Here is a 23,737-nt window from a genome sequence, read left to right as displayed (position 1 = left end):
ACGAGTTTTGGAATTGAGGAGTCCAATTCTCAAGACACATGATTATCAAGGTGGAAATTCATAAGGACCCTTTCAATTGATCAAAACCATTGAGAAACAGTCAGCACCGAAGGCGTTAGAAGGAATACGCCAAAATTCTGGGTCTCGCTGACCTACCGTCTTAGTTCCTCTGGAACTTCTCGTAAAATACGGACCCCCTCCCAACTTTGACCCTAAAGGGAGCAACCCTTGACAAGAAGAGAAGCAAGAGGAAGAAACCTTTAGAACGCCAGTATAACCGACCAAATTCCTCTAGAACCACTTACTCTGGGAAAACTTAGTACGCATCGGAAAGCATGGAAAGCTAATACCCCAAATAATTGTATCTTTCGAGATTCTTGTCAGAATCAGCCCTGTAACTCGCTACTTCAATCTACTTCCGCGAGCTTGGTAAAGCACACTCTACCCAACACGTCCCAAATTTACAAGAAGTATCTATCCGACGAGACTCTTGCAATTCCCCTCGACGAGATCGAGTTCCACAAGAGCCTCACCTTCTTGGAAGAACCATAGTGACCATGGACCGAGGTCAAGCGGAAGAAACAACGCCACTTCCCATTAGTGAAAGGTCGCTGGAATACTAACCAAGGACCTAGAGTCACATGGGAGCGCGTGAGTCAGTCGATTAGGAAGTATCCTCACTTCTGGGCTCGATTGTTGATATGTGCATAATTAGTTAATTATTTAGCATATATTCTTAGTTATTTTTAATTAATTATGTGAATAATGTGGACAAAAGGTACTTAAAATGTTGTAAAGTTTGTTTTCAGTCCAGAAGATATGCTTGGAAGTAAAAGGGAGCAAGGGGAAGCAATTGAAGATCAAAGAGTGAAAAAAGACCATCTACTCGGCGAGTAGGCGACTCTACTCAGCAAGTACACGAGGATGTTCCAGAAGATAACTACGATTCCTGATTCAAGACGGATAACTATGCACCTACTCGGCGAGTTGGTTCTACTACTCGCCGAGTACACCCTGTTTTGGGATATCTATAAAAGACGAATCCTTATCTAATGGGACAACACTCCTGGCGATTTTTGAAGGTTAAGCTGCGACTAAGAGCCCTGGAAGACGCTAAGGAACCCTAAGCTTCAATCTTTTAAAGAATTCAAGCAATTAGGTTAATTCTACCACTTAGATTTAGGAATTGACTATGTTTGATTTAGTAAACCTTGTTTTTATGTTTGTTTCTACTACAATTATGAACTAAATTCGTTTTTGTTTCTGTTTGGGGAATACCAAGGAACTCCTATGGTTTAATTATTAGTTTTTGTTTGATTGTTTATTGGTGATATATTAAATTAAGTTTGTTAAAGAACCTTATGTATTAATCACTACTATTTTCTGTTAATTGGAAGACAATTAGGTTGCATGAACATCTCTTAGTTGTTAACCTCATATGTCTATGTGAATACCAAACCATATGCTTAGAAGTAATGATTATGAAACTAAGATTAATAAGACAATAGGAAGATTAATGTGTGAGCTTGTTTGAGAAACCATCAAACAAGAGGTTAATTGAATTAATAACTTAATTGACCATTACAAATCTTATTTAATCCAAATCATTAATCTAGGGAATTAATTAGTTTAAACACTTGATCACCGCTTAAATTAGTTAATTGTCAAAGGGTTAGGAGTAATGAACATGAACCTAACTATTATAATTGGTAACCAATAGCAATTAATCTACCATAAATAAAAATAACCATAGGAGTGAATTGGTTGAACCTAAATAGAAACATCTTTATCAAATTTGGTGAATAGTTGTTGCTTTAGTTAATTAGTTAATTTAGTGTACCTAAGTGTCTAGTCTTGCAAAACTAGAGAAACCCCTTTACTTTTATTAGTTGTTTAGTTAAAATTAGTTATTAGTTTAATTTTCCGTTCCCTGAGTTCGACACCTTACTTACTAATCTATACCACTAAAAGACAGGTTCACTGCCTTTGTGTGTTCAATTTATTAATTAAAAGTAGGGATAAAACAAGTGCATTTTACACACATCAAGTTTTTGGCGCCGTTGTCGGGAAACGGTTCTAAATAATTAATCTAATTCCTAATTTTTTCGATCCTTTGTGTGAGTTTACTTGCATAGAGTTCATTTATTGCAATTTAGTAATTAGTAATTAGGTTTTAGTATCTGTTTTAGTTTAGTATTAAATTTATAATTTTTTTCAAAATACCACTGATACTCGCCGAGTGCAATCGCACCTACTCGGCGAGTAGCAGTTTATTTAGCAGTAAATTTTAATTTTTTTAGTACATTGTTTTTTGTTCTTTTTACGCTTTTATTCTATTTATTTCAGGACTTTCATAACCAGAGGATCAAACACACCACTGGTACCCCCGTTTGAAGATCCCGAATATGCATTGAAAAGGAACAAAGGAAAGGACGTGGAGAGTTCAAGTACACCAAAGAAATCACCTTTGTCCAACTTGAAGACAGTTTTTGGGAAAAAGAAGAGCAGTAAATCAGGAGCATCTAGCGCCTCTTTGATAATCGAGGAACCAATTCAAGAAGATATCGGGTACGAGACCGAGGAAGAAGAGGAGGCAACGTACGAGCAAGAAACAAAGTCGGAGGAAGAGTAAGCGTTCACAATGGCTAACATTGATGAAATCCCCATGGGAGAATGGAAGAAGAGGATGCGCGACGACAATGGCCCGGGACCGAGGAAGAAGAGGAGGCAACGTACGAGCAAGAAACAAAGTCGGAGGAAGAGTAAGCCTTCACAATGGCTAACATTGATGAAATCCCCATGGGAGAATGGAAGAAGAGGATGCGCGACGACAATGGCCCGGGACTTGTGCAACCCGCAATTCCCGCGACTGCTACCTTCAAGCTAAAGGGTCATATCCTAGCTTCACTCAAAGAAATACCTTTTTATGGGAAAGATCATGAAGATGCCTACAAGCACTTGGATGAAGTCAATGATGTAGCTGATTACTTCAATATTCCAAATGTAACCCGCGAAACTAAACTACTTCGTATGCTTCCGGTAACCTTCAAGGGTGCTGCTAAAGACTGGCTCAAGTCATTTCCCACCGGATCAGTCACTACTTGGGCCAAGATGAAGGAAGAATTCATTGATCACTTTTGACCACCTTCCAAGATAGCCAAGCTGAAGAAGGCCATTGCAAACTTTGAACAACAAGCTGGAGAGTCGCTATATGAAGCATGGGAGAGGTACAAGAGTCTGCTAAGAAACTGCCCACACCATGATCTAAACAGCCAGCAAGAAGTCTCCATCTTCTATGATGGAGTCAATGTCACAACCCGGCAGTTGCTAGACTCGCAAGGCCCACTTACAAAGATGCCGACCCCGGTGATTAAAGAATTGATTGAAGAATTCTCTAAACACTCTAGAGAATACCATAACCCTAGACATGATGTCACTAGGGGAGCCGCTTATGCTGCTACTGAAGACTTATCCGTGGTCATGGCTATACTAAAAACCATGGATAGGAGAATGGATAAAATGGATCAAACGATCCATGCTATTCGGGTGGGTTGTGAAAACTGCAATGGGCCTCACCTCACTAGAGACTGCAATTTGGATGAGAATGGCAACAAGAAGGCACAAGCGTGTTACTCAAGTGGAGACCGATATGATGAAGATTGGCACAAACAAAAGAAAGAGTGGCTTCCTTACGAAGAGTACAAGAAAGCCAAGGAGGAGAAGTATAGACAAAAAGGGAGAGGATTCTACCAAAAGGAGGAGCCGGTGCAAGAAAGGAAGCCAAGCTTGGAAGATATGCTTACTAAATTTGTAGCTGCTTCCGAAAAAAGGCACAGTGATCATGATGCTGCTATCCAAGAAACAAGAACCATGCTCAGGAACCAGCAAGCATCCATCCACAATATAGAAACGCAGCTTGGGCAACTTGCTCAACAACTTAACCAAAGGTCACCGGGTGAACTTCCTAGCAAAACCGAAAACAACCCACGAGGCGCACACATAAACATTGTCACAACAAGAAGTGGGAAGATCATCACTCCCCTGGCCCCCATTCGAACAGAAGCAACCAAGGACTCACAGAAGGTAGGAGCGGAAAAACAAGCAGAAAACCAAAAGTTACAATCTGAGAGTCCTACTCGCCAAGTAGGGTCGATGGACTCGGCGAGTACCTCATCAAAAACACGTGAACAATCTCCTGAAAAGCCTTACCAGCCTCCAATGCCATACCCAGCCCGAGCCAAGAAAGAGAAGCAGGAAGAGGAATATCAGAAGTTTCTAGACCACATTAAGACTCTTCAAATCAACATACCATTCATTGAAGTCGTCATGCAAATGCCCAAGTATGCAAAGTTCCTTAAGGAACTCCTCACCAATAGAAGAAAGATGGAAGAAGTGCAGAAGGTAGTGCTTAATGAGAACTGCTCCGCTGCAATGCTAAATAAGCTACCAAAGAAGAAGGGTGATCCGGGGAGCTTAACTTTACCTTGCCAATTTGGCAACTTGGCTGCAATTCATGCCTTAGCTGATTCTGGAGCAGGTGTGAATCTTATGCCATACTCATTCTTTAAGAAGCTAGACCTCCCGGAGCCAAGGCCAATTCGCATGGCAATTCATTTGGCAAACAAGACGGTCACCTTCCCAAGAGGCATATGCGAAGATTTACTAGTGAAAGTGGATAAATTTGTCTTTCCTGCTGATTTCATCATTCTAGACATGGAGGCGGATCCGCAAGTACCAATCATCCTTGGAAGGCCTTTCCTCAACACAGCCAGCGCTATAGTAGACATGAGAGACTCCAAGCTCACCTTGCGGGTCGGGGACGATTCAGTAACATTCGGGGTAGACCAAGCTATGAAGTACTCTAGGATCAGTGACGACACGACGTTCTCAATCGACATGCTTGACGAACTATTGGAGGAAGACAAACCTGAAAATTCCAGCAAGTTTGCAGCTTTAGATGAAGCATTTGATCCATAAAAGGATTAATTAGAAATTGAAAGACTGTTGGAAGAAACGGAGTATGAAGAAATAATGAAGCAATCTGACAGCCCTACTCGTCGAGTAGCGTCGATCTACTCGTCGAGTATATCTGAAGAGAAGACAGAATTCGTGAATGCAGCCACAAACTCGCCGAGTACCATACCTGCACTCGGCGAGTCCGTCCCTAAGAACCAACAAACAGAGCTTAAAATGTTACCCGACCATCTGGAGTATGCTTTTCTGGAAGAAGGCAATCAAAAGCCAGTAATCATAGCCTCGGATCTATCCAAATCGGAAAAGGTGGAACTAGTGCACATGTTGAAGAAACGGAAACGAGCCATAGCATGGAGCATCACCGACATCAAAGGAATAAGCCCATCCTATTGCTCTCACAAAATCAATCTAGAAGAAGGAGCAAAGCCGGTGGTGCAACACCAAAAAAGGTTGAACCCGAACATGCAAGAAGTAGTCAAGAAGGAGGTGGTGAAACTCTTAGATGCAGGAATCATTTACTCCATTTCCGATAACCCGTGGGTGAGTCCGGTCCAATTGGTGCCCAATAAAGGAGGAATGACGTTCATAACCAATGAAAAGAAACAGCTAATCCCGACGCGAACGGTAACCGGTTGGAGAGTGTGCATCGATTATCGAAAGCTAAACGATGCCACTCGTAAAGACCATTTTCCCCTACCTTTTATAGATCAAATGTTAGAGAGACTATCGGGACATAGCTATTATTGCTTTCTAGATGGGTTTTCGGGTTATTTTCAAATACCCATAGACCCAATGGACCAAGAAAAGACCACATTCACATGCCCAAGTGGGACTTTCGCGTATAGACGCATGCCTTTTGGGCTATGCAATGCACCTGCGATGTTTCAAAGGTGTATGACCGCAATATTCCACGATATGGTGGAAAAATTCATGGAAGTCTTTATGGATGACTTTTCCGTTTTCGGATCCTCTTTCCATGATCGTCTCACAAATCTTGACTCAATGCTTGCTAGGTGTGAGAAAACCGACTTGGTCCTCAATTGGGAAAAATGTCACTTCATGGTCAAGGAGGGTATAGTTTTGGGACACAAAGTTTCCAAAAAGGGAATTGAGGTGGATCGGGCAAAGATTGACACCATTGCCAAATTACTCCCCACCAACTAATGTGAAGGGCATTAGGAGTTTTTTAGGACACGCAGGTTTTTACCGGCGTTTTATAAAGGATTTTTCCAAAATAACTAAACCTCTAACACAATTATTACTCAAAGATGCACCATTTAATTTTACTAAAGAGTGTTTAGAGGCATTTGAATTTTTAAAGGAAAAATTAACTAATGCCCCGATCATTATTGCACCAAATTGGAACTTACCTTTTGAGATCATGTGTGATGCTAGTGACTATGCATTAGGAGCGGTCCTTGGTCAAAGGGTTAATAAGCACTTTCAACCCATATATTATGCTAGCAAGACTTTAAACCCAGCTCAAGAGAATTACACCACCACTGAAAAAGAATTGTTAGTTGTAGTGTATGCTTTTGACAAATTTCGCCCTTACTTGGTTTTATCTAAAACTACTGTTTTTACTGACCACTCGGCTATCAAGTATTTGTTTTCCAAACATGATGCTAAGCCAAGACTGATACGATGGGTGCTGCTTCTTCAAAAATTCGACATAGAAATACGAGACAAGAAGGGAATGGAGAATGTAGCGGCTAATCACTTGTCTAGGCTAGAGAACCCGCAATTGCAAGAAGACAAAGATGGAGACGACTTTCCGGACGAATACATTATGGTGTCAGTGGGAGAAGAGCCATGGTTCGCAGACATAGCTAACTATTTAGCTACAAATTACATCCCCAAGGATTATAGCAGTCAACAAAAGAAGAAATTCTTTGCGGAAATCAAATATTACTTTTGGGACGTCCCATACCTCTTCCAAAGCTGTGCGGATGGTATCATACGAAGATGTGTGTTCGGGAAGGAAAGCCGAAGAATATTATAACATTGCCATAGCGGGCCCACGGGAGGACATCATGGAGCACAATACACTGCAAAGAAGATCTATGACATTGGGTTTTATTCGCCTACAATCTTTAAAGATGCAGCCCAATTTGTCAAAGAATGTGATGCTCGTCAAAGAGTGGGAAACATTTCATCTCGAAATGAAATGCCACAACATAGTATCCAAGTGTGCGAGGTGTTTGACGTGTGGGGTATTGACTTCATGGGACCTTTTCCCACATCCAAAGGAAACAAGTACATACTAGTAGCGGTCGATTATGTATCAAAATGGGCGGAGGCACAAGCGTTACCAACAAATGACGGACGGGTAGTGGTGCGATTCTTGAAAAAGCTGTTCTCACGCTTTGGTGTTCCGAAGGCTTTAATCAGTGACCGAGGCACACATTTTTCCAATGATCAATTGGAAAAGGTGCTAAAGAAATATGGGGTTACCCATAAGTTCTCCACATCATACCATCCACAAACTAGTGGACAAACCGAAGTGACCAATCGAGCCTTGAAGCGAATTTTAGAGAAATCAGTGGGAAGCAACCGCAAGGAATGGTCGGATAAACTGGATGATGCGTTATGGGCATTTCGTACAGCTTTCAAAACACCTATTGGTACTACACCATATAGGTTAGTTTATGGAAAGCAATGCCATTTACCGGTTGAGATGGAGCATAAGGCGTATTGGGCTTTAAAGAGGTGCAACTTCGACATTGAAGAACTAAAGAGCAACCGGTTTATGCAAATGAATGCCCTTGAAGAGCTGAGGAATGATGCATATTCTAGTTCTTGGCTTTATAAAGAAAAGACCAAGAAATGGCATGATAAAAGGATCAAGAATAAAGAAATCCATGAAGGCCAAAAAGTATTGCTTTTCAATTCCCGATTAAAACTTTTCTCAGGAAAACTCAAATCAAGGTGGGATGGTCCTTTTCTGGTCAAGATGGTGTTTCCACATGGGGCTATAGAGTTGTTATCAAGAGACGGCACGCCATTCAAAGTCAATGGTCATAGAGTAAAAAAATATGAAGAAGGAGTCCCCCGGAATGAAGGATTGGAAGAGTTGCTGCTGGGCGGGATTGCAACTACGTAGAAGGGGAGGAGTCCAGCTAATGACTCCATAAAAAGAAGCGCTTCTCGGGAGGCAACCCGAGTCTCAAGTTTGCATTTTCTTTCCTTTTCTTTATTTTCACATTTTTTTTCATTCTTCTTCATCTATTTTATGCCTATAACTGCTTGAGGACAAGCCATGCTTAGAGTGTGGGGTGGATGGGCAAAAAACATGGATTAATACATTAATTTTTCTAAATACAATTTTTTTTTCAATCTGTGACATATACTCGCTGAGTAGAGTCGTGTACTCGGCGAGTAAATGCCCGATTCAGTCAAAAGTCAATCAAAAGCGCGTCTACTCGGTGAGTAGACCCATTCTACTCGGCGAGTAGCCAGTTCAAAACAAGTGAAATATAATCTGTAAAAAAAACGTTTTTTTCACCATTTCATCCCATTACTCGCCGTGTACTTCTCTCTCAGCCGTCTTTCAAAGAGTTTTCAAGATCTCTCCAATTTTCTACTTAATTCTCTTCATTCAAGCAAAAAGGTAACATCTTTACCCTTTAATTTCATGAAAGGTTGAATTTTTATCACAGATCTGCCCAGATTTGAAGTAATTTCGGATTTGGGGAGTTTTCCTCAAACTCTAGGGTTTTGATTTAGTCACGAATTAGATGATGTTAGGAGTATTTTCTTCAAGATCTATGGTTAGATAAGTAATTACAACAAAACCCTATGAAAAATTTGGACTTTTGCACAGATTACACAGGTCCGATCCCGATCTGTCATGGAGTTCATACTACTCGCCGAGTAGAGTCGTGTACTCGGCGAGTAGGTCGTAGTCAGATCAATATATTTTTGTTTTAATTGTTGGGTTTTGTTTGTTGTTGTGTTCTTGATATGTGTATACAGGTAGCATGGCAAAAAGGGGCCAATCTTCGCGTGGGGGAAGCCATGGTGATATGTCATGGCTATCTTTTCAACAAATTACATCCAAATCATCAAAAACACGAGCTCTAAACAGATTGGAGGCACTTAGGCAGAAGGAAATTCACCTTCCAAATGCAGTGGATTGGGGATGGATGGGAAATGTTCGTTTGGAAGAAGAACTCACCCCATACTTGGTAAAGGATTGCAATTTAGGATATGCCAACATCACTTGTGATGGTTGGTTGCAGTTGTTCAAAATCCAAGAGTCGGTTTACGCTGAGTTGTGCTGGGAATTCTTTGCTACCATCTCATTTCGAGGTGGTAGTGAGTTCTACAATCCTAACACAATCTCTTTCTCTTTGGGCGGGGAGCTGCGACAATGCAGCATGGTGGAGTTCTCATGGAGGTTGGGTGTTTATGACCAAGACATGGTGATGATGGATTATTTTGAAGCCTTCTTGGAAAATTGCTACAAAGAACTTCCCGAGGAGGTGGTGGCGTCTACATGGTGGAACACAATTGCCAACCGAGTCTACATTCCTTCCACCGCGCAAGAAGGTCACATTCGTTCTCCGATCCACCGACTCATTCACCGGTTTGTAGCAAGTACGATAAACATGCGGAAGGATGGGGACAAAGTTCCCACCCTTGATATCTTCTACTTGTGGAGCATCATCACTCCAGATGTTTTCTGCAACCTTCCTTACTACATTGCCAAATTTCTTGCTGAGGGGGCGGTCAAAGAGAAGATAAATTCAAAGATAAATGGAGGCATGTTTATTACCCGACGTGCCAAGTCATTTGGGATCTTGGATTTGCCACAAGCTCAAGCACTAACGGTTATCCATCCTCCACCATTCAACACTGCACTTTATAGGAGGGCACGGATCGTTGAAAAGTTTGGTGATTCCTTCACTATTCCAAATGAAGATGAGTCGGCGGTCCTCGAGGAGCCGGGAAGGCGGGTCCGACAAAGGTGCGAACGGGTGCGGGAAGATCCACCGGTTATTCCGGTGGAGGATAATGATGGTTGGAACCAAGTAGAGTACCGACACTACTTGGATGATATTGGGCAAGGGGTGAACTATACTAATCAATCTTTCGAGTACCTCTTTCAACAAATGCAAATTGCCCCGAGACCTGGACCCGGCTACCCCTATATCATGAATTGGGATGAGAGGATGCGAAGAAGAGATGGAGAGGGAGGAAGTGGAGCAGGAAGAGCTGGAATGGATGATGAAGATTGAAGACTTTTTTATTTATTTATTTATGATGTTTTGTTCTAAAACAATTGTTGACACTTTGGATTTTGGTGGTTGGATTATTAGTGTCACTGTTAGTTTTTCTTTTCAGGGATTGAAGATAGGGAAGCATACTAACTATTAAGGGTCAAGAGAGGAATGAGAGACTTTTGAGCAATTATGGAGTCTTGTCCTTAGGATTGAGTCCGTGCGAGTCGAGAGTCATATGGAGTGTTGCTGCTTAGGAATTTCGAGTGGGAGTAAATCTACATTTCCGTTTCAACACCAAAGTCGAGAGATGCAGCAACTAGAAGAGTTCTGGAAAAACACTCACTACTCGCCGACTGCACTAACTCTACTCGGCGAGTACATACGATTTTACACGATCTGGTTTTGCATCAAGTCCTACTCACCGAGTCTGCGGGCTTACTCACCGAGTAGCCTGCTACTTGTAGAGTTTCAGAATTGCTTTGACCATTTTCAATGCAACATTCATATACTCTTTATGAAGGATTACTACTGGAGATTTTCTAACGACCCTTTTCCATGGAATTTTCGAGCTATCAACCACACGAGACGTATGACACCCGTGCCATGGATGAGCTGTTCCCATGGCTAAAGTCAATAGAAGAAGGAGCTGAAGAGGAGAGTGTCAACCTAGCGACTGCTGCCCCAGGGGAGTTTGTTCCAATTTTCCCTATATTTGCACTTTTATTTTGCATAATATGCAATGAGGGCATTGCATAAAATAAGTGTGGGGTAGGGGGTTAGTCACATATTAGAAAACTTAGAATCTTAATTTAGACTAATTTTAAAAATTGTTGCATACCAAAAAACACGCTTAGGATTTAATTTAGGAAATTTTGGTAAAAAATTAGGATTCCATGTTAGAATTGTGTTGATAATTGCATGAAAACCCAAATGTTTAGTTGAGCCTATATACGTTCTAGTGCATTTGTGGCTTCCTTATTTCAGTGAAATCATGAGACAACAACACGACCTTGCTCAGCCTGAGGGATGTAATATGTTTAGCAGCCTAAACCTGAAATGTATCCAGGTAAATTTTTATCGTTAGCCAATAAAGGTTGAGATTGAGCGCCCCTGCTTAAGCATGTAGGGAATTGAGTGAAAAAAAAGTGAGGAATACATGTAAAAAAAAATGAGAGAATTACTAGAAAAGTTGTAAAAATTTTGGAGCAAATGAAGTGAAGATCTAAAGATCAAAATTCCAAGAAATCCAAAAAGTTGAAGATACCAAGAATCAATCAATACAAGGTGGTGAATTCAAAGATATCAAAGATCAAATTATCAAGGAAGTGAAGAATTCAAAGAGCTCCATAGTGGTATCGAAAAGTTGTAATTCTAGAATATGTATGCTTGCGTTGCTCAATTAAAAATACCTTGAGGGTAAAGAGGTTTTCTGAGGATGGATTCGGAGGTTTGCATAAAATGAGCATAGTTCGGGGTGAGTGGGCGAATGTTTTTGAGGATTGTGAGTATTTGAAGTATGGGGGGTTTTTAGGGAATTTTAGACACAAATGCATGCGTTGCGGTCTTGGCATAATGGCTGGGTTAGATTGGAGTTATTATATGTGATTCTAATATGTTTAAAATTTAGTTTTACTTGGGGGCAAACAAAAGTCAAGTGTGGGGTATTTTGATATGTGCATAATTAGTTAATTATTTGGCATATATTCTTAGTTATTTTTAATTAATTATGTGAATAATGTGGACAAAAGGTACTTAAAATGTTGTGAATTTTGTTTTCAGTCCAGAAGATATGCTTGGAAGTAAAAGGGAGCAAGGGGAAGCAATTGAAGATCAAAGAGTGAAAAAAGACCATCTACTCGGCGAGTACACGAGGATGTTCCAGAAGATAGCTACGATTCCTGATTCAAGACGGATAACTATGCACCTACTCGGCGAGTTGGTTCTGCTACTCGCCGAGTACACCCTGTTTTGGGATATCTATAAAAGACGAATCCTTATCTAATGGGACAACACTCCTGGCGATTTTTGAAGGTTAAGCTGCGACTAAGAGCCCTGGAAGACGCTAACGAACCCTAAGCTTCAATCTTTTGAAGAATTCAAGCAATTAGGTTAATTCTACCACTTAGATTTAGGAATTGACTATGTTTGATTTAGTAAACCTTGTTTTTATGTTTGTTTCTACTGCAATTATGAACTAAATTCGTTTTTGTTTCTGTTTGGGAATACCAAGGAACTCCTATGGTTTAATTATTAGTTTTTGTTTGATTGTTTATTGGTGATATATTAAATTAAGTTTGTTAAAGAACCTTATGTATTAATCACTACTATTTTCTGTTAATTGGAAGACAATTATGTTGCATGAACATCTCTTAGTTGTTAACCTCATATGTCTATGTGAATACCAAACCATATGCTTAGAAGTAATGATTATGAAACTAAGATTAATAAGACAATAGGAAGATTAATGTGTGAGCTTGTTTGAGAAACCATCAAAAAAGAGGTTAATTGAATTAATAACTTAATTGACCATTACAAATCTTATTTAATCCAAATCATTAATCTAGGGAATTAATTATTTTAAACACTTGATCACCGCTTAAATTAGTTAATTGTCAAAGGGTTAGGAGTAATGAACATGAACCTAACTATTATAATTGGTAACCAATAGCAATTAATCTACCATAAATATAAATAACCATAGGAGTGAATTGGTTGAACCTAAATAGAAACATCTTTATCAAATTTGGTGAATAGTTGTTGCTTTAGTTAATTAGTTAATTTAGTGTGCCTAAGTGTCTAGTCTTGCAAAACTAGAGAAACCCCTTTACTTTTATTAGTTGTTTAGTTAAAATTAGTTATTAGTTTAATTTTCCGTTCCCTGAGTTCGACACCTTACTTACTAATCTATACCACTAAAAGACAGGTTCACTGCCTTTGTGTGTTCAATTTATTAATTAAAAGTAGGGATAAAACAAGTGCATTTTACACACATCAATTGTTCAGGCCTACTCCTTGTCTAAATTCAAATTTCGGGATGAAATTCCCTCTAACGAGGGGATGATGTGACAACTGCCAAATTTCGGTCAAGTCAAAGTCAACTAAAGTCAACAAGTCAAACCGTTTGACTCAATTTGCCTTTGGGTACTAGAATTTACATTATGAAATTTCTATACAACTCTCTATTCTAATGAGAGATCATAAATCAAAAAGTGCGAACAGCTAGATCTCCTTAACCTAAAATTGTGGTACGTGGCTAGCCAAACCGATAAAACAATGTTGCATACTCATCGGGAGTGTGTAAGATCCTTAAACAAGGCTTAACAGTGTTTACGGACCTTGCATAGCGAAGCCGGACACTCACAAATGCCACACTCGAAACCTCTCTCAATCGTTTTCACTCTATCTCTCTCTATTTGAAATCTCTCCCAAATCTCTCCAAGTATGTGAAATCTCCCTCAAATATCTCTCTGTATAAGAAATCTCTCCAAGAATGTCAAATCTCTCCAAGTATGTGAAATCTCTCTCAAATATCTCTCTGTATGAGAAATCTCTCCAAGAATGTCAAATCTCTCCCAAATCTCTCTAAGTATGTGAAATCTCTCTCAAATATCTCTTTGTATGAGAAATCTCTCCAAGAATGTCAAATCTCTCCCAAATCTCTCCAAGTATGTGAAATCTCTCTCAAATATCTCTCTATATGAGAAATCTCTCCAAGTATGTGAAATCTCTCTCAAATATCTCTTTGTATGAGAAATCTCTCCAAGAATGTCAAATCTGTCCCAAATCTCTCGAAGTATGTGAAATCTCTCCCAAATCTCTCTCCAAAGTTTCCTGTAACTTTTTAGAATCATTCGGGTCATTCTGACCCTTAACCGGGTCAAAAACGGCTTAAAACGGGGTAAAAACGAGAAAAATGGACATTAGGAACCGAAACCTCTTGAGAAGAGAGAAGCCTCTTAGGACCCGAAGGTCCTCTTAGGGACCGAGAGCAAGAAGGGCCGAACCCGAGAGCAAGGAACCGAACCCGAGCAAGGAAGAACCGAACCCGAGCCAGGAGGAACCGAACCTCGCTTAAAAGGAAGAACCGAACCCGAAGACAATGTTCACTACTGTTCATTCGGTTCATTTCGGGTCTTACATTTCGCCTCTCATCTCCGGACCGAACCCTCGCCTTCGCCTCTCACTTCCGGTTCGCACCTTCACTTCCTCGCCCCCTCTCGCCTCCTCGCCCCTTTGTTTCCCTCTGTTCGTTTCCGGCTACAACCCCCAGCAAGGACCGAACCTCGGCCTAGGGACCCAGAGGTCTCGCTGGGAATGCTTTTCTTCCCGGTTTTCGCGTAGTTTTGCGTTTAAGGCGCATTTTTAATTATTTTAATGCGGGATTTTCACCCAAAATCATATTTTAACATAATAAACCCTAAATATTCACAATTTAATCATATTTTCATAAAAATTTTTATTTGAATAATAAAAGCAAGTGAGTAAAGTACAAAGAGGTGGAGTGTTAACTTTGCTTTACCTTATGACACAAGCAACCACTCCCACACCCACTCTATGACCAGCCACACCTCCCCACCTTACCTAGGTCACATGAATGTTCTTACCACTCAATTATCACTCTTTCCCACTTTTTTAGAGCTGAATATTCATCCTCTCTCCTCACTTCTCTCATTTGCTCTCATTTCACCAAGAAAATCAAACTCTTTCCTCTCTCACTTTCTCTCTCTAGAAATTCAAGATTCAAGGGCTGATCTTGGGTTTTTCCTCCACATTTGGTAAGCATAATCCATTCTCCTTATGATTATTTCACTTGTTATACTCAAATCATGGATATCTTACACAAACTCCATGATAATTGTGTTAGAGCTTCGAATCTTCAAGTGTTCTTAGGTTGAACACTTCTCTTCTTCAACACTTATCTACTGAAATCACTCAAGGTGAGTTCATACCCCTACATTTTCATGTTTTCTCAAGTTTTCAGGGGGGGGGGGGGGGGAATACAAGTTAAAACACCAAAGAATATAACTAAATTTTTCTAACACCCTTCATCAGAAAAATTCAACTCCATTCACGGACTGTTTTGGGCATCTTAAACATTTTTGTTTTCAAAACTGTACAAGGTGAAAATAGTTCAGGTTTTTAGCTTTAAAATGACTACTTGCACATCTCCATACAATTTTTCTACAATTTATGGTGATTTTTACAAAACTGTCTATCATTTCGAACAACAATCCGGACCAGTCTGTGATTATGGACTTTTTCACCCAAGTTGGAGGTCATTAAAAATCGTGATAAAAATTATGAGTAAACTAGACACATTTTGTGAACTCTCAGAATTTACGGATCTAGTTTTCGACTTCGTATGATTTTTCTATGATTTTTCCAAAACAGGGCAGAATGGCTAAAGTTAGCCAACAGCATGTAAATATCATAACACTTTGTATTATGTTGAGCAAAGTGTATAATCATAAGTTCTAATTATTGAATGTGTTTCTTTGTTAGTTATCATCATAAACTGAAACTAAGTCATTCGTAATAAATATTATGCATTCATTTTAGAACAAGTATAATAAACTATAAAAAGTATAGTTTAATAAATTCATAACACTAATACATTTCCATAAAAGAGTTCATACATATTACATACATTTTAGATAAACTATAATAGGTATAGATTATGATACATCACACAACACATTCGTACAGAAAGGGTACATTCATACAGAAAAGATTTATATTCACACATATTTCACGTAAACTTGTTAACCTATATTGTGAGACTCTCTCTCTCTCCCCGTACGTCTGAGTGCGGGATATAATTCCAGGTAGTTATAATCAGAATATCCTTGAGGGAGAACGTGATACTTGTATATAGATCTATATTGGGTTTGACACCCCACACCTTGCTGCTAGCTACAGTGGGACCTGCAGGTCTACGGGTGACAAATGTCATTTCAGTTTTCGCGACGCTTGTGAAACGTCGTGGCAGGTTCACATAGTCATAGTATGATTATAGCGACTCACATAGGGATATAACAATCCATAAGTTTACGGGATTTTATTTATAAAACCTAAATGAGTTTTATGTCGATTTAAAATCACTCTTTATCTCAATGAGTACAGATATTACTGTACACTTTTGGTTTTGGTAGTTACGACTACACATCATTTGAAACCACATTTATACCTTTAAGTATGGTAAATACTTGTTATTTCTCGGTCCTCGAATTTAGGACTACATATATATAAAGTATTAACAAACATGAGAACATACAGAAATTTCATTTAATTCAAACGCGTCCGTGTCCATTTAAGTACATAACATTTTCTATTAATAAGAAATGTTACTTATACATTTTGGTCTTCAGTCATAAGACTACATTACACAGATTTTAAAGAAAATATCGGATTTTCTGGATACATATTCTAACGCTTTTACAAGGAAAACGATTTACTTTTCTAACGAAATCTCTTATGAACTCACCAACCTTTGTGTTGACACTTTTCAAAACTACTTGTATTCTCAGGAATTCAGTGAAAACAGGAAATCAACAACGTTTTGAGGATGGGACAATAAATCGTTAAACAGTTCATTTTGTATCATAATGTAATTGATGTGAATCATGTAAACATGTGCTTTGATGTAACGTTTTAAATTATATTTGTGATGGTTGTAATTACTTTGAGCACTATTATATTCATTGTTGTGATACTCTACATGAAGTCCTCCACCCCCGGACGTTTCCGCCATCCTTGGTTTGGGGGTGTGACACCACCTGGCAGCTCAAGGTCCTGCCATTGCTTCCAAGTTGTTGCGCAACCAATTGAGAACTCTAAGAACTCATATGCAAAGCCAACTTTCCCTGGAATGGGCACAGAATATGTCAACATGATAGGTTATAAACCTCAAGTCGTGTGCTAGTGAAGAACTTCAGGTTTTATTCTTGATTAATTCTTGAGACTTTCCAGACCTTTAAGACTCCCACTGTCCTCTTGACCTATAAGACTCCCTTGTCAAACATCCAAGAGATAGTGCGGATTCTAATCAAGACACACACTTCACACAATTGGCCTTAGTTGGTCTTTGTTTTATCCAAAACATCACAACTTACCAATTTCAAATGTACAAGAGTAGGAAACCTTTACTCTTACATTTGACAAGTGTTTTAAACCTTCTTTAAGACATGTCACTCAAATTACAATCTTGGAGTATGACTCTAAGACTTATATTGGAACGAAGTATGACTCATCTTCTTGATTTGACCACTCAACAATTCATAGCACCTTTTTTTAGCTATTAGAATGCACTTAGAGGATGAATTTTGATCAGGTCTCAAAATCATTAAGATGATCTTAAACATGATACTAAAGTACTATCCCATCTTTTCAAATTTGAGAAACTTTTATCCTTCTGCCTAATTTGATTCTTCTTATTCGATCTGTCATACATTGAAAATCTTCCAATGTTTCAGAATTATACTTAAGCTTGTAAGTATAATCATATTTACTAAACCTTATTAAATCATGACGAATAGTCGTATCCATCTTTTGTAGTGGACTTTGACAAGTGCTTAAGAAAATGTACTTGATCCCTTAGTCCTTATCTTGACTCACACATCCATGTGAACAAGTAGTTAGTCTTAATTTTCCAATGCTCGAAAGTTCTCATTCATCATACTATCCAACTTGCATGATTCCAAGTTTCTATCCAACTGAAACTTGGGTGATGAGAATCTTTCCTTATTTGGTAAATTTAACACTACCACAAATGAAAGAATCAAATTCATATTTCCAATATTGCTATCAATGGAATCATATAAGCAACATCTTTTCCTTTTTCTACAAATGCCATTGTAAGGATATCTTAAAATAAACAAAATAAAAATTTTCTTTTCTTTTAAAACTTTGCGGAAAAACTAATCCTTACAATGAAAATGTATATGAAAACTTGTTGTTATCTATTCATAAGCAATCTATCATAACTCTCAAGCACATGCTCAAAATTCTGATCACCGAACCATGCGATCCATCTTCGCAATCAGAAGCTGCACATACTTCCTTTAAGTTTCTTTACTTTTCTTTGATTCTTAAGACATCAACATGTGACCTAGCCACATCATGTAATAAGAATCTCCAAGTAGGAACTTAATAGAGTTAGACAATGGAATTTACCTGAAAAAAGTCAAACTTATTGACTTTACCATCCTTAGGTAAGTTTGGCAGCTTCATAACCAAAGCTCATTTCCTTTGGCAATAGAAGCATATGGACCCTTAGGTAATAGCACATGGGACTATCTCAGACTTAGCTTTTCTCTTTACCATTTGGTCAACCAAGTTGACTATGGCCAATCCCTTTCCATTGGGAAGAGAATGCATTTCTAGATTTCCTATGTCACTATTGTCCCTGTCCATAAAGTTTTGGGAAGTTGATCTCCTAATCAAATTTGCTTTACTAGTACACTAAATCATTTATGATTTAGCAGCACCAAGCAAATAGATAAGATCATTAAGGGTCTTGTCATAGTCTGTTTCATAGGAGTTCTAAAGAAACTCACTATGTGACTTAGAAAGTGATTGAGCCACCAACTTTCGCAAGACTCACTACTAGAAAAACAACATTTTACGACGCTCATTGCGCGTCATAAAAGGCTCAGACGACGCGCAAATGCGCGTCAAGGAAGGCCCTGTCATAAAGAGAGACGACGCGCTTTTGCGTGTCGTCTATAGACGACGCGCATTTACGACACACATTTATGACGCGCAATTACGACGCGCGTTTACGACACTCAATGCGTATCAAGGAAGGCCTTGTCATAAAGGAAGACAACACGCATTCACGTGTCGTAACCTTACGACGCACATGTTAATGACACGCAATGCGTATCAAGAAAGGCCATGTCATAAATGAAGATGACACACATTTTTGCGTATCGTAAATTTATATGTTTAAAAAAAATAATTTATATATTTATTAATTTTTAAATTAAATTTGCATTTAATTTCTCATAATAGAAATAAAATACCATATACAAAAATACAATCCATTGCATAATATAAAATAAAATTTCATACTCAAAAAATAAAATAAATTGCACAAATTATAATGTCATACAAAGAATCATTCAAATGTTAAACAAAAATAATACATTGCTAACATGGGTTATACATTCCTGTAAAACTAAAAAGTAATCATACAACTCTGTTTCTTACAGGATAGGAATGCCAAACATGATTACAAGTCTCCCTTAATCTTGATTACTCACCTGCTTAAGTAGAATGCTATTGTTGAGAAGGTTACCTAGCAACAAAGAAAAACACAACACCTCTCCCACAATCACAACATCATTTACAGAAAAAGGGTTGTCAATTACTTTAATTAAGACTTTCATTCAATCAAAAAAATATTAAATAAAAGGGTGAAAAAGATAACTTACTTTTGATAAGTTGATCTCCCTTAGAGCAAACACACCTAAAGCATTGAACAAGACCCTAGGACCTTAACGTGTGGTGTGGTTTACAATTTTTTAAAGTACCTTCCCATGTGACTCTTAATTATGAGATTATTCTCCTCCCAAAACCTTTCCTTTTGCTTCTTCTTCTAATCGATGTTGCATGCACAAAATTCGTATCTAACTCGCGCCAATGGCGCGAGAAACTTCTACTAGTTTTATATATAAATATATATATATAAATATATATATATATATATATATATATATATATATATAAGATATAGTTTCATAATATAAAAAAGTTAGTTATGTGTACCTTACTAGAACGTAAAAAGAATACCTGCTCATTAAAAAAGTGTGTTGAAACAGAATTCAGTGAGTACGAGCTCAATTTATAATCTCTTTGCATAGCCTGCAGAAAATAAGATAATGAATCAAAACCTTATAGTTATCCCTACATATCAACTTACTTGTTCAATAAGATTTATTAGAAGAAATGACCTGAAGTAAATCAAACTGAACTCTCCTTTCCAATGTAACTTCTTTACTTTCCCTTGTACCATACTGTCTGCAACGCAAAACCAATATTAGAAAAATTCAACATCATGAAGACCTTTCTTTATCTTAATATAAAAAAAGTTAGTTATGTTTACAGATATAACTAAGCATATGAATGGAGAAATGAACTAACCAACTATAAATGTATCTAGTCTAACAAGATTTCAATGCTGAAGTTTAGCAATAAGCATAACCTCATTTTTGAACTCTTGCAAACCTTGTCCAGAGAGGCTTGACAACCTCTTCACTGCAATTTCTTTTCCTCCAGGAAGCTTACCCTATAATAAAGCACTTATAATTGGCTGTATTGCGACCTCTTGTGAAGAAAATTAAGTGAAAATAGGCCCAAAACCACCTTACCCAAAACCAGCTCAAAGTATGTGAAAAAGTTGATTACTTTAGTAAAGCTTATAGTTAACAGGGTATCAGGTAGGGAGTTTAAGCTTATGGGTTAGTGTGTACCTCAAGGATAAGTCAATATAAAGTCTCAAGAAGAAGGATAAAAAGGTAAATGTTGTGAAGGGTATATTGGTCAGAATGCTTTGAAGAAGGCCTCAAGGTTTGTAACTATGTCTCAGGGACATAATCAAAAGGATTTGGATTGCTTTTAGTGGTAACTATAAAAGTAAAAGAATAAGAATAAGCTCACTTAGGTGTAGACACATATATGAAATAGAAAGAGACAGGATCAGGTTTGTACACCTAGTAGGTCACCCTCACATTCTGCCCCCAATAGTTTCATGTCCAAATAGAAGGAAAAGTTCTTAAAAGTTACCGTGTTTCCATTTGTGTGAAGATATGTAGGATATTGGAATATATATATATATATATATATATATATATATATATATATATATATATATATATATATATATATATATATATATAGAGAGAGAGAGAGAGAGAAAGACTTACCCGGTCCTGATCCTTGATAAGCATAAGAAATGACGAAATTTCAGGGTAGAGGACCACATCGATCTTCTCTGGTCGTTCAACTATTGAATACTTGACCGCAACAACAACCGTTGCCCTGGTGAATGCAGCAGGACTAGTTGTTCCCTCCTAAAAAATTTATATTAAAAACAATTACATTTTATTAATTAATTTAAAAAATATTAAAGGAGGTTAATATATATATATATATATATATATATATATATATATATATATATATATATATATATATATATATGTATACCTTGAGGGCAGGAACGAGTTTTGAAGGCTTGATGAGGGCAATTTTTCATAACACTTTTGGTCCCTGAATCGACTAAATTTATGAAAATGACCATTTTGCCCTTGTATACTTTATCGCTTCTGCCTTTAATGGTCACGGTGTATAATTATACCCCAACAGCAATCCATCTCTTTTCTCGAGAAACCCTAACCAGATTCAACCAAATCCTATATAAATCAAACCAACCCAAAATCAAAGTTAAAGATCTAACACCAAAATTCAAAACCAAATCAAAATGTTCCTTTGTTTCGTCAAGTCTTAAGAGGCTACTCAATCTGAACCAAACAGCATAACCTAAAACCAAATCCATGCTTTTTTAATTTTTGTAACTCCAAAAATAAAATAAAAAATAGAAAGCTAACCTATTGCAGTTCCCTAGTTGAAAGCATTTCCAAGAGAAAAAGTTGTCAGCAGCACTCTCCTCGACTTTACAGAACTGCTAATCTGATATAACCACGACCCAACATATTAAAAAATTAAGTAAGCTTTAATCCAATCTTATAGTCACTGAATAGCTGCATAATTAAAGTCACATGTAATTACAAAGAACTTGCCTGTTCTACTGATAAATAAACAATGTTTAGCTTATCCCTAAGTTCTGAAACCTAAATTTGCAAAAAGAACAGTAAAGTTAAAATATGGTAAATATAAGAAAGTAGGAAATGCAAAGAATAGTATCTCCTGACCTGTGTACTAAACTGCAACTTATAAGAGTAAACTATGAGTTTAGCTTCCGAACGTGGAACTTTCATTAGCTCTAAGAAGATCTGTTACAAAATAGCAGATATTAAAATTTTAAATTTTGGTTCCCAACTTCACTGACATACTAATGATATAAATCCAGAAGACGGGTATTATGTACCTGTTCACAATTTCCAGAATTATCGGGTTCTCCTTCATATCCCTAAGAATATATATAAAACGTAAGTTATAGTATAAATAAAAGATGTGGGTATGTAATGTAATGTAGAAATGTAGAATGTAAATACGCCTTAATTATTTCGTGTTTCCTTCTGCAGTAGCACCACTTCCATTTAGCAACAGGTATGTCTCTTGTTTATCCTCCTTCTTGAACTTGGCAATAACATAAGTCCCATAAGAAGTTCTCCACAGCATGGGTCAGAGTACGAATCTTCATATATCAATGCAAGTGAATCATCACGCCAGCTTATTCCTCTGCTGATATTGAAAAAAAAATATGACTTTATGCCGAGGGAAAATAAAAAAGAAAAACTTACTCAAAGCGAAGATCAAGCATGTGAAAGATGTTTGGGTCTTCTTCACCTCCAGCAGCCTGTGTGTAAACTATGTCACGAGGAGAAACTTCTCCTTTGACATCACCTCCATCTTGTGTCTCCATCAGCAGCGTACCACAAATCAATCTGTTTGGGAAATCTTCCACATGGGACAGTAAAAGAGAGGGTCTATGAAATGAAGTAAGTAAATCAATCCCTTGTGCAGCTTTGATTTCTTTATGATGAATGTAAGCTCCCCGAATCAAACAACAAACAAACTCATAAAGACTCAACAAAACTAATGAATTTGAAAAACAATTGTCAAATTTAAAATGCCCAAAAAGTTTCAAACATATCCTCACCTTTACTCGGAGTTCCTTCATTAGGTGAGGAGTCAACAATGATCGGATTGTTGTATGAATTGACCCCTGCACATGCACATGCATTATATTTTAAACAAGAAAATAGCGTCATTCGTTCATATATTTATTAATTATAGTATACAAACAAAAAGTAACTCGAATGTAGCAACAAAGTGTTTGCACTTACCTGAAAGCCACAAACAATAATTTCATCTCCTTCATGAAGCACACCATTAACCAAAACCACATCAATGGTTGTTCCAAGGTCTTCTATCACTTTAACCTCCAATACCGCACACTACAAAGATTTTTCATTCCAAGAATCAGTAATCAGAACTCTCACAGATGGAATAAAGGTGGAATTGGAAAAAGGATATATATATATATATATATATATATATACACACACACACGCACACACACCTGAATATCACTGTTGTATGTAAGTTTTTCAATCATTGTCTTCTGAGCCCATTGGACAAGTAGCAACAACATCTCAGGTATGCCTTCACCACTGTTTTGCCCCAAAAAGAAAAGATTTTGTTCAAAGTTCAAAACCCAATATTCAAATGGTGTGTGAACAGTAGATCTCATAAAAAACTACCTGATAGCACTTGTGGGTACAATACTATAAGTATCCCCTCTGTCTTTGTTCTTGCTGTACAATTCGGTATTCAATCCTTGCTCCTTGAAT

The 23,737-nt window shown here is 37.8% G+C and overlaps 2 long non-coding RNA genes and 1 other non-coding gene across 3 annotated transcripts; all 3 read right to left on the bottom strand.

Annotated features, from left to right (window-relative positions):
* Positions 1–3,159: 3,159 nt before the first annotated feature.
* Positions 3,160–3,266, bottom strand: LOC145044569 (small nucleolar RNA R71). Its single transcript, XR_013681518.1, has one exon. It is a non-coding gene; the product is annotated as a small nucleolar RNA R71 (small nucleolar RNA).
* A 16,687-nt stretch (positions 3,267–19,953) lies between these two features.
* On the bottom strand, positions 19,954–20,563 carry LOC145038838 (uncharacterized). The gene is made up of 3 exons (XR_013679593.1): positions 20,404–20,563; positions 20,153–20,219; positions 19,954–20,063 (listed from the first exon to the last, which is right to left on the bottom strand). It is a non-coding gene; the product is annotated as an uncharacterized LOC145038838 (long non-coding RNA).
* Positions 20,564–22,000: 1,437 nt separating this feature from the next.
* Positions 22,001–22,547, bottom strand: LOC145038837 (uncharacterized). The gene is made up of 4 exons (XR_013679592.1): positions 22,436–22,547; positions 22,309–22,350; positions 22,133–22,213; positions 22,001–22,051 (listed from the first exon to the last, which is right to left on the bottom strand). It is a non-coding gene; the product is annotated as an uncharacterized LOC145038837 (long non-coding RNA).
* Positions 22,548–23,737: the final 1,190 nt, after the last annotated feature.

The sequence above is a fragment of the Lactuca saligna genome, chromosome 4 (genome assembly GCF_052625555.1).
Source record: "Lactuca saligna cultivar CGN05327 chromosome 4, ASM5262555v1, whole genome shotgun sequence".
Taxonomy (NCBI): domain Eukaryota; kingdom Viridiplantae; phylum Streptophyta; class Magnoliopsida; order Asterales; family Asteraceae; genus Lactuca; species Lactuca saligna.
This window is presented reverse-complemented; position numbering and strand designations above follow the sequence as displayed.